The 14,066-nt window shown below is 42.2% G+C and overlaps 1 long non-coding RNA gene across 3 annotated transcripts in view; it reads left to right on the forward strand.

The window, feature by feature from the left end:
• Window positions 1-395: 395 nt before the first annotated feature.
• LOC140700593 (uncharacterized) overlaps window positions 396-14,066 on the forward strand; it is a 40,082-nt gene continuing 26,411 nt past the window's right edge. Inside the window, exons 1-2 of one of the 3 annotated variants that reach the window (XR_012079015.1) lie at window positions 396-450; window positions 5,927-6,171. This is a non-coding gene — a long non-coding RNA (uncharacterized lncRNA). Of the gene's footprint in view, window positions 451-872; window positions 1,361-5,921; window positions 6,172-14,066 lie in introns of those variants that run through there. The other 2 variants (XR_012079014.1, XR_012079016.1) reach the window with 2 other exon arrangements.

Consider the following 14,066-nt stretch of genomic DNA (forward strand, 5'->3'; position numbering starts at 1 on the left):
GTGATAAGTGTAAGAGGGTTTAACTTTTATTTGTAATTACCTAAGTATTTGAATCTTTTATAATTATTTAACTTTTCATCCACTTATCTTCCTAATTGGATTGTAAGATTTTTAAAATTAGTTCTTTCACTCTTGCCCATAGTAGTGACTCTTTGAAATAGCAGATATTAGTAGGCATTCCAATTTATTCATTTGTCCATTCATTCAACAAAAGCATGTCCATATTGAACACCTACTAAATGCCAAGTCATGTGCCAGGTAGAGGAAGCTGGTGAACATGGTCCAGGTTGTCTTTTCAAGGATCTCACTCGACAATGGGAGAGGAAACAAATATACCATCATAATACAGAACATCAAGTGATGTCACGTAGGGTCCAGGGGCACATGGGAGCAGAGAGAGGGCCACATAATTGAGCCTGGGGTCAAGGAAGGCTTCCTGGAGGCAGTGAGGTGAGCCATGTTGAGGGTGGCTGTGGGTGTCAGTGTTCCAGGCAGAAGCACAGCAGGTGCAAAGGTCAAAGATAAGGAGAAGGTGGAGAATTTATGAAACTGAAAGAGGCTTCGTGAGGGTGGAGCACAGACTTGAGAAGGGAATGGGGAGGTAGGAAGTAAGGTTGGACATGTAAGTAGGGATCAGGTCATGAGGATTTTAGCTTTTTAATAATTTACTGTCACTTGTATTGTCAGTTGGTCAATCAACATGCATTTAACCTCTTTCATGTTGTAGAAAAAGAAAGAATCATGACAGCAAATACTTATATAGCACCAAACACTGTTCCAAGTGCTTTGGATAAATCAAGCCATTTAATATTCACAACAACCTATAAGGTGAGTGTTCCTGTCATCCCATCTTTCAGATATGAAAACCGAGGAACAGAGTGGTTGAACAAGTTGCCTGAAATCCTACCACTGTGTCAAACCCACACAGTCTGCCTCCACAATCGGCACACTTAATGCCACTCCGTAATCCCTTTCGACGATCAGTGACAGCTCCTGGGCTCAGCACAGCTGTGCCCTGTGGTAGCTGGTTGGTATGAAGATGAATGGGAAGGCTAAAATTCTCTCTTCTTACCATGGTGGGGATGCTAACTGGAGATGAAGCCATGCTGAAGCTGTTTCTAAGTGGAAACAAACAAACAAAAAAGTAGCTTGCTTTCCAATATCTGAGGTGGAGATACCCACACAGGAAGGGACACCAGACCAGGACCTGCCCCCAACATTGGTCTTTATAGCTGAAGAACCTGTAAGGTTTATACCATATGTGTCTGGGAGCCACTTGCTTCTTGAGCTTGATTTCAAAATGAACTTTCATTCACAACAGCACATTTCAATAAGGCTGAATAGGAAATGAACTTGAGAGGTAAGGATCTTGTAATTAACTTAGAAACAAAAGCACATAGTTTTCCTTGGTGACATTTTCCTCCACAATATGATATTTGATCTCTTCATTTTTACTACAAGAAGGGGCCATCCGTCCACGCTTTCCTTTATTCCTGTTTTAAGACATTCTATTGGAAAGCATACATTTGGAAGAATGCCAATCTCTTCTAAGTTAGCTGAGCTATTCATGACTTTCAAATACCCTGCAATAATTATTAAGTGGGAATAAATATGTAAAATAACAATCTAAGTAAATTCCCAGTTTTACCAGTGTGAGGAATAGATTTCCTTTTTCTGTCACTGAATATTATCACAGTGACAAGGAAAAGCATCTGAGTTTTGTCCAGCAGAGAAGAATCCTGGGAGGTGACCTTGAGCAGGTTTGGAAGGTGGAAATCTTCTGAGTGTTACGCATAAGTCAAAAGTAAATTCTAAGCTGATCTCACTAGTTTGTTTTCATCGTCCCTTGCTAATTTTATTTTGTAAATCTCTTCACCTCTATTTACTTTGCTGGAAGATTTTCTTTCTCTGATGCTGAATGAGCACTATGTGTTCTAATTGGGTTCCGAGATTCTCTGATATGATCTCAATCTCACTTCTAAGAGAAGTGATTTCTAACAAGTCAGGGTACTGTTTCCTTTCAAAGAATTGGCTAAACATGCAGTCATTTTAAAAGCAATCAAACTGTGGTTTACTGTTTTCAAAGTATTTTTACAAACAAGATTGTTTATTGGACTTCAGAATAGGCTCCTAAAATCCTGATTGCTGACGTTGAACTCGGGAGTACTGAAAAGAAACACAAAAGCCACATCATCCAGCCAATTTCCTGCTGAGACTTGAGGGCTGTTTCTTAAGGTTTGGCTGTCTTTGCTGCCACACGTAAAAGGAGATTGGCTGCCTTGGTCCTGTTCCACTGAGTGCCTGTTGGCTCCTACGCCTGAGGACTGAATAGAGCCTGGACGTTGCATTCAGAAGTCAGTAGCTGGAGGTCTCCATTCAGCCTGTTGCTGGATGGGTGACCTTGGATGTGCACATAACCTTGCTAAGCTTTGATTTTCTCATGTGTCACATGGGGTCCCCAGTTGTGGTGGACATGCGGAAGGTGACTCCCAGTGAACACAACCTTGTTACATCCCTCTGTCTGAAGGTGGGAGGAAACTGTGAGCTGTGTCTAGCTGAGAGAACACGGCAAAGGTACGGAGATATTAGTTCCTTGACTAGATTACATTATCTCAGATCGTCTTTGCAGGCTGAAAAGAGACCAGCCTTACCGGCTTTGAAGAAGTAACCTGCCATGTTATGAGAGGACTGGTGGAGAGGATGCTATAGACTGAGAGTTTGTGTCCCCCCACCCCAAATCCATATGTTGAAATTTAATCCCCAAAGTGATGGTATTTGGGGTGGGGCCACTGGGAGGGGACCAGGTCATGAGGGTGGAGTATGAATGGGTTTAGGGACCTCACAGAAGAGACCCCAGAGAGCTCCCTCATCCTTTCTGTCATGTGAGGACGCAGGGCGACCACGAGAAGATGGCATCCATGACCAGGCAGTGGGCTCTCCCCAGACACCAGATTTGCTGCTGCCTTGGTGTTGGACTTCCCAGCCTGTGGAACTCTGAGAAATGAGTGTTTATTGTTCAAGCCTCCCAGACTAGGGTCGTTTTTATAGCAACAACAACAGACTGAGACAGAGGACCCCACTGCAAGGAATCACAGGCAGCATCTGAGAGCTGAGAGCAGCTCCAGCTGGTGGAAAGCAAGAACGCTGGGAGATGAACGCTGCCAACAACTTGCATGAGCTCGGAAGTCGACTCATTGCCAGTTGAACCCCCACATGAAAATGCTGCCTCCCGAGACCCTAAGCAGAAGGCAGCCAAGCCGAGCCTGGACTCCTGACCCATGGAAGCTGTCAGATAATAAATACTTTTTTTTTGGTAATTAGTTAAAAATTTTCAAAAATTATGGTAAAATACACATAATATGAAATTTATCATCTTAACTATTATTAAGTTCAGTTGTGTTAAGCATATTCACATTGTGTACAACTAATCTCCAGAATGTTTTCATCCTGCAAAACTGAAAACTCTGTATCCATGAAATAGCAGCTTCCCATTTCCCCCTCCCCCAGCCCTGTCAACCGCTATTCCACTTTCTGTTCCACGAATTTGACTAATATAGATACTTCATCAAAACAGAATCATACAGCATTTGTCTTGTTGTGACCAACTTATTTCACTTAGCGTATGTCTTCACAGTTCATCCGTGTTGTAGCATGTGCCAGAAGCTCCTTCCTTTTTAAGCCTGTATAATATTCCATTGGGAGTGTGTGAGTGTGTGTATGTGTGTGTATGTGTGTGTGTGTGTATTTATTTTTATTTTATTTATTTATTCACTTCTCAATGGACACTTGAGTTGCTTCCACCTTTTGGCTATTGTGAATGAATACGTACTTTTAAGACTCTGAGTTTGTGGCAATTTTTTTACCCAGCAAAAGAATACTAATACAATAAAGATACCACACAGGGACGTGGTAAAGATTAGGAAATAAAAATGTATAAACTATGAAGTATAATATAATTTTATAATAAGGTCACATCATTGGCACACTTAATAGAATTTAACAAACTAAAGATCAAAAAAAAAAAAAGGAATCAAGTATATTTTTAAAAGTGTGAGTAATTCTGCCAGGCATTCCATGCAGTGAGCTGACGCCCTGGTGTGAGCTTAGAAAGGGAAACGTGAACCTGCTGTTTCCTCAGATGCCTGAGGACCTCTAGTTGAGTGAAGTTTTAGTGTTTTTGGATTATATATATTTTGTATGCTTTATAATAAATTACCTCCAACATAGCAGCTTACATTGTTATCTTAGTGTCTCTGGATCAGGGGCCGGAACAACTTCACTGTGTTCTGTTTTAGGGTCTCATGAAGCTGTAATCAGGTGTCAGCTGGGCTGCATGGCTTCTGGAGGCTCAACTAGAGAAGAGTCTGCTTCCAAATTCATCCATGTTGTTGGCAGAACTGATGTCTTTGTGGTTGTAGGACTGAGAACTAAAGCTGTTTGCTGGCTGTTGGCTGGAGACTGCTCTGGACTCCAGGGTGTCTCCCCCTGGTTTCTGCCACATGGTGCCTCCACAGGCAGCTCACAGCACGGAAGCTTCCAGCAAGAGAGAGGATGGAGTCAGGATGGAGTCTTACATAATGTAACAGCAATGGGAATGACAGCATAGTTTTTAAAAAAATCCCCAGTGATTCAAATGCATAGTCGTGATTGAACAGTACTGCTGTGGTCTCAGTCCTGCCTTTCAGACATGAGACACTTGGGCTCAGAGTGGGAAAAAAGACTAATCCCAAATCACACAGGATATCCGAGGCAAAGTCAAACCTAGAACTCAGGGATCTGAATTTCACTTCATGCTTTTGCTATTACATTATGCTGTCTTCTTGGAATTTGTGGACTACAGTTCACTTCTTTATAAGCTTTGGGGGAAAAGACTTTACTAGCAAACTTCTAGTTTTCAGTGGTGTGCTGGAGCTTGCTCGCCCTGGCTCCTGGTTTCTCCTCCCAACTCCTCATCTCAGTGATTTCACAGCAGTTGCTCAAAACTGGCTGTGGTGGAAATATTTACACCATGGCAATTGGCAAACACCTTACATCAGGCTTCTCACCACCCACTCCAACTTGGACAACTGGCAGACCTTTACAAGCACACCACTGCTTTAATTTGAAAAATGCAGAATGTGTTTTTACAGTAAATATGACACAATTGTGTTTGCTCTTGGTCAAAATGCAAATCGAGTTAGGTAAAGCAACAGTATGAACAATACTGCAGCATGTGTCTTCCTTGTAAGTCAGACACAATATTAATGTTTAATCAATGTTTGGTGGATGACAGGATGAACCGTTTGGAGTTTATTCCCCACATTTCTTGTCTCCAGAGTTAGTGCAGACTGGTTGTGTTCGCCCCACAAGCTGCTGATCTATCCACAGAGCAATCAGGCTGTCCATTCCGCTGACTGTAAGGTACAACTTGGGTTGAATTCAAGGTGCATCCTTACCCTCCAGATTCCTGAAATGGAAGCTTTGGGGTCCCTTTACCTGCTTCTCTGGGCACAGTCTTTGGTGTGTCGGGGGAAAAACCAGAAAATTGTTTAAAGAAAATAAATTCTGTTGGACTCCCAGAATGAAAAGTTCCACCTACTTCTGCCCTGAGGGGGCCTGGAGGAAGTGTTCCAGTCTCAGTTCTGTTTCACAGCAACGAAGTGTCGCTGCTTTGAGCTTTGATTTCATGGGACTCTCGGAGGCCTGCAGCCCCAGGATGGAGCAGTAGGCTGGACCGTCTCTGAAAACATTTCCAAAGAACTTTCCTTTGATGTGAGGGTCTTGCTCACTCGGTGGCTTGTCAGGGCTTTTGACCCCAAATTGTGAACCACGAACTTTGCATATATCTGTCTCTTTCCCCTTTCTCCAGGTCAGTGCTTCTCAACCAATAAAAGACCTTTATTGATCCTTGACTGCTGTGTTCATCTCTCTTTGTTTTTGAGGGAAGTCAGTGCGAAGAAAGAGGCAGCATGATCTGACTGAAAGGGCACAGATGTGATGTCGGGCAGACCTGCACGGCGCTACCACTTACCAGCCGTGTGACCGCCGGGCCAGCTGCTCTCTGAGCCTCAGTCTTGGAAAATAGAGCCAATAATACCTGTTCTTCAAGGTTGTTTCTGTTGGGAAGATAAGTGGAAATTACATGTAAAACGATGAGCCACGTGCCTGCACACGGCCAGGACTCACTGAGAGGTAGGGCCCTCTAGTGGGGATTCCCTGTAAGAGCAATAGTAAATATTTACAGAATGTTTTTGAATATTCAATATCCAGCGATTTGAATGCATGCATTTCACTTTCTCTTCACAACACCTTCTGTAATTAAGGAGAGCAAGTCCATCCTCAATGAGGTTTTCATTGATAATTTTTTCTAAGGTTCTCTCACCTGCATCCCAATGCGCTGCTGAATTTTCCCTGCAGCTCTTTCCATTGTCAGGAATTGCATTATCTGTTACATGTTTATTGTTTGTTTTTATCTGTTGAAATACAAGCTCCAGTGAGGGAAGAAACTTTGTTTTGATCTCAATTGTACCTCCAGTGCTTGGCTTATAATAGACAATCAATGAATTTTTTTAATGAACAAGGTAAGTACTAAGACTATCTTCATTTTGCCCTGCAAAGAAACAAACTTAGATATGTTAAATGAATATTCTAAGGTTCTTCAGCTAGTAAGAGGTGGAAAAAAACCGGGATTGGAATTTAGATTGTCAGATTCTGGAATCCATGTGCTTAATAACTACCTCAGCCAGCCTCGTGTTCCGTTGTTGAAGTTTTTAACGAGAGCCGATGTGTTTCTCAAAGTCTTTGTTAAGCTACATCATGAGCTCAGCATTGTGGTGGGAGACATGAGATTTAGAAAAGAAGCTTAATTCAAAGATCTTTGTTTTGGAAGATATTATATTCTGGGAAGGTAAAGTGTACACCTTGACACAGAGAGTAACCTAGGAATACACTTGGTGAAGCTCTCAAAAGTTGAAGAGGCAAGTATGTGGCTTTATCTCATCAGAGATGGGGCAGCAGTAGGCTCCTCTCCAATTCATTTGTTCATTTATCCAACGACATTAAATACTGACAATCGCCAGGCACTACATCTGTTACACACTTAGAAGATGTAGAGGAATAAGTGATGGTCCTATAGACTCAAGGAGCACACGGTTCCTGGGAAATGCAGACACATGCAGAATTAATTACGATGCAGTGTATTAGGTATAATTGTATTTTCATAGACTATCAGGCATACCACAGGGAGAGGGAAGAGGTAGGGTCAGCAGGTAGCCAGGGCCCAGCTGATGAAGGGCCATTTTTGATACATTAGGATTTTGGCTTTGTTGTTCAGGTCAGTGCTTCTCAAGTCAGAGTGATTTTGCATCCCTCCAGGGGACATTAGGTGGTATTTGGAGATAATTTTGACTGTCACAACCGGGGGGGGTGTGTGTAACACAAAGATGTGGCTAAACATCTGACAATGCAGGGACAGTGGTTCACAACAGAGAATTTTCTGGCTGTAAATGTCAATAGTGCCAAGGTTGGGAAATTCTGCTTTCAGAAAGGGAAGTGGGTTATTGCAGATCCGTAAGTGAGTTTCTAACACAGTTCTTGTGTTGGACAATCTGTATGGAAGGCAGATTTGAGGGGCTAAGACTTGAGGCAAGAGGGTAGGCTCCCCCAGCAGCACAGGGGCCGTTGTAGTGGGAGAGAAGGGATGGGTTGAGGACTTGGTGATTGGATGTGAGTGGGGAAGGAGAGGAATTGGTCAAGTTTCTGCCTTGTCTGGTACAGCCATCACCTGAGGTCCACCCCAGGGTAAGACTAGATATTGGTGGGAAGCATTGCGATCAATTTAAGCAAGCAGATCTGAGATACCCGTGGGTCACCCAGGCAGAGACATCGAGCAGGTATTGGGCATGCAAATTGGAAGCTTAGAGAAACATAACTTTGAAGTCATCAGCTTAGAGTAGTGACAAGTGAATTACCCATCTGGGGAGAATGTGTAGAATAAAAACAACAGTGGGTCCAGACTATTACTTTCAGGAATACATGCACAAAGGAGTAGCTAGAAGGTGAAGAACCCTTGAAAGAGACTAGGGGGCAATATACTGAGAGGTAGGAGGGTTAGGGGGAAGGTGTGCTATGGAAGCTGAGGAAAGAGGGTTGTGGGAGGAAATGAATGCTCAGCAGAGTCCAATGTTGCTGACAGTTCCTAAGAGAAGGATTGAAAAACATCCATTGAGTTTGGCAATTCAAAAAACCTGGATGACCTTGAAGAACGCATTCTATTGGTTTGATGGTGGCAGAAGCCAAGTTTCAATGGGTTGAGGGGAGAATGGAAAGGGTAGAAGTGAATATAAGAGAGAGTAGACTATTCTTTTTGGAAGTTTGGCTGGGAAGGGAAGGAGAGAGAAGGAAGTGATGTTAAAGATGTTGCATACAACTTACATCAGTTTGCCTATGCCCAACTCCTTGGTTCTTTTTGTGATAATAGTAGCCACCAAATTGTTGGCATGTGTGAGAGTGACCACCATTCTCTTACAATTTCATTGCCACGTTTTATAATGAAAGCAAGTGTTAGACCAAATTCTGACACACATACAGATATTTATTCACCAAGCATGTGATATCTAGCAGGCAAGATGATGCATTCAAATGTTCTAAAAGTCTCATGAACCCTCAACTTCCCGACTTTTTCAGTAGTATGACCTTCATTTTGATGAAAGGTTCATACAGTGCTATCTAATTATTATCAGGCAACCAGAAATCCTCTGACCCAATAGCTAGACGCTGTTAGAAATCAGGTCTCAAACACTATTTCTACAATTAGATGCTTTTTAGGGTCTTATACATTCTTTAGGCATGGGCAGTGTATTGGATTGAATAGTGTCCCCCCAAATTCATGTCTACCCGGAACCTCAGAGCGATCCTTATTTGGAAATGGGTCTTTGCTGATGTAGTTAGTGAGGTCATAATGGATGAGGGTGGTCCAATGACCTGTGCCCTTATAAGAAGGTTGTGTGAAGACAGTGAGACACAAAGGACGGGATGTATAAAATGGAAGCAGAATTTGAAGTGATGTAGCCACAAACCAAGGAGCACAAAGGATTGTGGAGAAACACTAGGAGCTAGGAAGAAGTAAGGATTTGTCTCCAGAGACTATAGAGGGAGCATGGCTCTGCCCACACCTTGATTTCAGGCTTCTCACCTCAAGAACTGTACTTTATGCTACCTTGTTATGGCAATGTTAGGAAAGTAATATAGCCGGAGCATCTCTCAAATATTTGTTGACTCACATGTCCTGAATTTCACCAAGGAGAGTCCCTTCCTAATTTCCCTGATGCTGATTAACAAAACACCAATTTCACCAGGGACAGCTCATTTCTGACCCTCATGATGTTCATTATCAGAGCTTCTGCTGTTAACTGCGATGAAGACAACAGAAGGGCTTCCACAGCAGCCCCCTCGGGAGTGTGAGCCCTGTTAGAAGGTTTCTGGAGGTCAGCTGAGACAAACACAAGCCTTGTGCTGCACTTTCTATGTTGAAGTGTCTTAAATTATGAACAACATTGGCGAGGGAGGTTTGTATTCTAGAATAGAAAGATGTGGGCTCAGAGGGGAAATTCAGGGCATAGGAAGACTTGGAAAGTACAGAAGAAATAGGTCAGAGCAACTGATATGCATTGATAAACTTTCCCAATCAATGGAACCACCTGGAGCCTCTTAATGACTTTTCCCTTTTTACTTTTGCTAGAAAATCACTTTCTTTTTCCCTTTTCAGTTCAGTTATGGATTCCTAAAAAAAATCATGGCCATGATTAACATCACATACAGGGAGGCCAGTTTATCCCTGCTTGTCTGGACCTTTTCTGGTTTTAGCATTGAAATTCCTGCATCCTGGGAACCTCCCCAGTCCTGGGCAGATCAGCACCTGGGTCACTAAGTTCATGTATATTTGAATAGAATCCCCTGCCCTTTTCTGTCCTACCTCCCGTATTTTAAGACTGAAATAAAGTAATAGTAAATAGTAAGATCTTGCTAGTTCCTACCCCCTGAACTGGGGCAGTCTAGCTGGGCGGAGCCCAGGGAAGGAAGTGGGGGCAGGGGAGAAGTACTATGTGAGGACACTCTGGCACCAGACAGCCAAGCTTGGTTTAATCAGTTGGCTGAATTCCTCAATCTTTGATCTAAGTTGAAGGACATTGAATAGAAAGTCTTATAATCCATAAGATAGGTAGAGCGATCTGTAAAATCTATGTCCTGAATGAAGGTAAATCATTTGCATGAGAGAGGTGTGTTTTCCCTTGGCAAGCATGCTCTGTTGTCCCTGAGCGTCGCAAGAGCAGAGAAGTAGCTTCTAACCTGCATGGAACTTAGCTACCTGGGACACAACTGGTAACTAGGCAAGAGGATAAAATCCTTCTGAGCAGCCGAAGGGGGGACACCAGCTGAAGATAGTAAACTCCTGCAATTTAAGTAACTGATGAACCCTCTAGACCCTCACTCTTTGTTTGTGGATTGTTGTTTTATACACAATTTTAAGGCCTGAATTATCCCTCTGGCTCTTAGCAATTTAGAAATGGGCAATGTGGATCTACTGGAAGGTGACCAATGGAAAGGAGAGGTGCCCACACATCCAAGAACACAAAGGAGACAGAAAAATTGTAATGTGCAGTCACAGAATGTGCAGTGGTTTGGGGTCACTTAGTTTGGAGGCACCCAACGCTACTGCCCTTGATAAAATCTGAGAGATACAACAATGATGATACTGATCAGACAGAAATGACACTGATGAGGGGATTCTAGACTCAGAAGCTGACAGCCAGACCCTGACAAATTCACCCTGTAAGGTCTCTCAGAGCCAGCTAACTGATCTTCCCTGGGTGGTGCTTTGACTATGTGCATTTTTTTCAAACTTCAGTGCCAGTTACAAATGAACAGATGTGTCAGAGAAGGTTGGAGTAGAGCATTCGAAAAAAATGAGGTGAAACTGAATCTTTAACCCAATAACAGACTATGATCTGTAGCCACTCGACTGTAGAGGTATCTGTCCCCCGGCCCCAACACCCCAAACAAGAATGGCAGAGCAATATTAATGCTTTCCAATTTGAAAAGTAATCATTTGCGGATTTTATGGCTTTTGGAAGCGAGGATGCAGCTGTATCATCAGACTCATTTCGGCAGAAGCATGTGTGACATGATTTGGCCAAGAGCCCCGGGCAAACCACAGTAAAAGTGTAGAGATATGGATTAAGCTGCAGATCTTATTATATGCAATAATTTCCCCAAAGCTTGGTGTCTGATCTAACAGCACTCAACTGGGGCTTCAGAAATCCACCGAGCTGTAGAATGGTGGACAGGACTCCAGGCTTTTGGGAGTTTCTCACCACTTTCTGATCTCTGAACCCTTTCATATCTCTGTGATTTTTCCACTTTTGACCCCTCCTCTGTGATATCCTTCCTTCTCTTTCCATCTGGAAAATTCTCTTACTCAACAGTAGGACCCAGCTTCCCTGGCTCTTCTGAGCTTGTAATTTATCTATTTATATATCTGTCCCTTCCAATAGATCAAGGGCCACCACTTTTTTTTTATGAAAAGGCCAGATAGTAAATATTTTAGGCTCTTTGGTTTATCTGGTCTCTGTCACACCTACGCAATTGTGCCATTGTAGTGTGTGAGCAGCCCCAGAGAAGACACAAAGGAATGTGTGTGGCTGTCTTCCAATAAAACTACTTAGGGACACTGAAATTGGAATTTCACATATAATTTTCATGTGTCACCAAATATTCTTCTTTTGATTTATTTTAATGACTTCAAAATGTAAAAAAATGATCCTTAGCTTGCAGGGCGTACAAAAATAGGCAGCAGAACCGATTTGGCTCATAGGCTACAGTTGGTGGTGTTAGTTTTCTATTGCCACAAATTACCACAAATTGAGCAGCTGAAACCAGCACACACTTATTATTTCACAGTTTCCATGGGCCAGGAGCTCAGGCGCGGCTTAGCTGCGTCCTCTTCTTGGAGTCTGAAAAGGCTACAGTCAAGGTGTCAGCCAGGTTGTGTTTTCATCCAGGTACTTGACTAGGCAAGAATCTACTTCCGAGTTCGCGGAGGCTGTTGGCAGAATTCATTTCCTGGGGCTGTATGACTGTATGAGCGAGGGCCCCGCCCTTTAGCTCCCGGTCAACTGTAGTCCCTTGGTGTGTGGGCTTCCTCCACATGGCTGCGTACTTCATCTAGCCAGCAAGGAGCCTTATATGATGTAACCTAATCACAGGGAGTGATGACGCATCACCTTTGCCATATTGAATTGAATTGAAGCAAGTCACAGATCCTGCCTACATTCAAGGGCAAGAGATCATGCAAAGGTTATGAAAATCAGGAGGTGGGAATGGTAGGGGAACTGCCTTAGGGTCTAACTGTGACACTAACCCCTTGGGTTCTGTAGACGGGAGCTGTGGAAGTAACTATGAATCCTTTTGGTATTTTCAGTATTTAGCCCAGCTTCCAGCACAGAATGAGTGCTCAGTAATTGTTGATAATTAAAAAAATGCATGAAAGATTGCTTACACATACTCAAAACAGTAGAATAAAGTTCACGTAATTCTCCAGTAAAATAGTCATAATCTTGTAATCCTTCCTGATTCAAGGCTGTTGATAACACTAACACATATTTGTGGGAAATAGGGTTTTAAAGCAGAAGTTACACTTGGCCCCACATTCTTGGATTTGGGTTAATAGCTAGATATAGTTTGTCACGTATCAAAAGAACTTTCCACATGGTGAATAATGTGTTACTCCAGCTGCACTCCAATCAGCCTAAAAACAACATTGAAATAGGAGAATCTATTTTAAAGCTCTAAGCAGGCTACTGGTATGGTGAAAATATTCAGGAGCAGTTTTCTATAATTCGCCAAATGTAACTCTTCTGGTGTTTATTTTCCTGGAGGGATGTAGCTAAAAACAAAGTGAATTTTTATTTAAATAAAGGCTACAAACTTTTAAGCAATAATAGGAAGGAAGGAAGAGAAAGTTAGAATGTGAAGTCAAAGGCCAAAAAATAATGATACGGACGTAGGTGTCTATGAGATGAACATGACTGTGAGCAAAAACTTCCAAACTGCCAGACTTTCCCCAAAGCCTCAGTGACTGAGAATTTTCTAATTGAAACACATGGAACCACAGTCTTAACACCTGTTTCATCTGCCAGCTTTTATCAAACACCTACATCTATTGCCATCTATTGCAATTTCTGTTGTGTTATCTACCTAATTACCTATCTATCTCTTCAACTTCTGTTTTATGGTTTACTCCATTATTTCCTTTCCCATTCAGAGAAGACGTTGGGGTGAGAGTTGCCTTATATGTGGTTGATTTTGCATCCTGAATGGAACAGATGGTTCCTCTAAATGCACATCTGGTTGTGGACTATAAAAGAGCTCAAACTGGGCTTGCCAATGTAAAGCGAGACTTGGCTTTCCTTTTCTTTTGGGGGAAATATCCACTTTTATTGAGGTTAGGAAATATCTTCTTCTAAGAAACAAATAATAAAAGTCAGAGCCTGAATTTTCAGCTTCCAACAGCCCAGTGGCTTTTTGTCCACTTTGACATGAGTTGACTTGGGGCACCATCTTGCCAACTCTGCCCTTAGTGTCACCGTCTTAACTCAAGGTGGTAGAAAGGATGGCGTCCAGGAGGAAAGGTCAGATGTTTGGGTGATAGCTTGGGCTCTGTTCTTGAACACTCAGTTTCTCTGGTATTGTTACCACATCTGTTCTTTGAGATGGCTGAACTAGATCATCTTAAAATCTCCTTCAAACTCAAACTCTAAAATTCAAAGGGTTTCATGAGAATTTATTAAAAACATTTTGGTGAGTTCAAGTGATGTTTTAATTTGTTTTTGTTCATTTTGAAAAATTAACTATTTTTGCCTTAGTAAAATGCATGTTCAACTAAAACTATGCCTTTTTTAATGAAATGCATACAAGAAAAACACCTTTGTATTATATATCTCTAACTCTCCATCTCTTAACCAAACAAGTGTTTTTAATGAGATTTTTGGTAAGATGACGTTGCTTGGTAATCTCATTATTATGTAATA

Source organism: Vicugna pacos, chromosome 2 (genome assembly GCF_048564905.1).
Source record: "Vicugna pacos chromosome 2, VicPac4, whole genome shotgun sequence".
NCBI lineage: Eukaryota > Metazoa > Chordata > Mammalia > Artiodactyla > Camelidae > Vicugna > Vicugna pacos.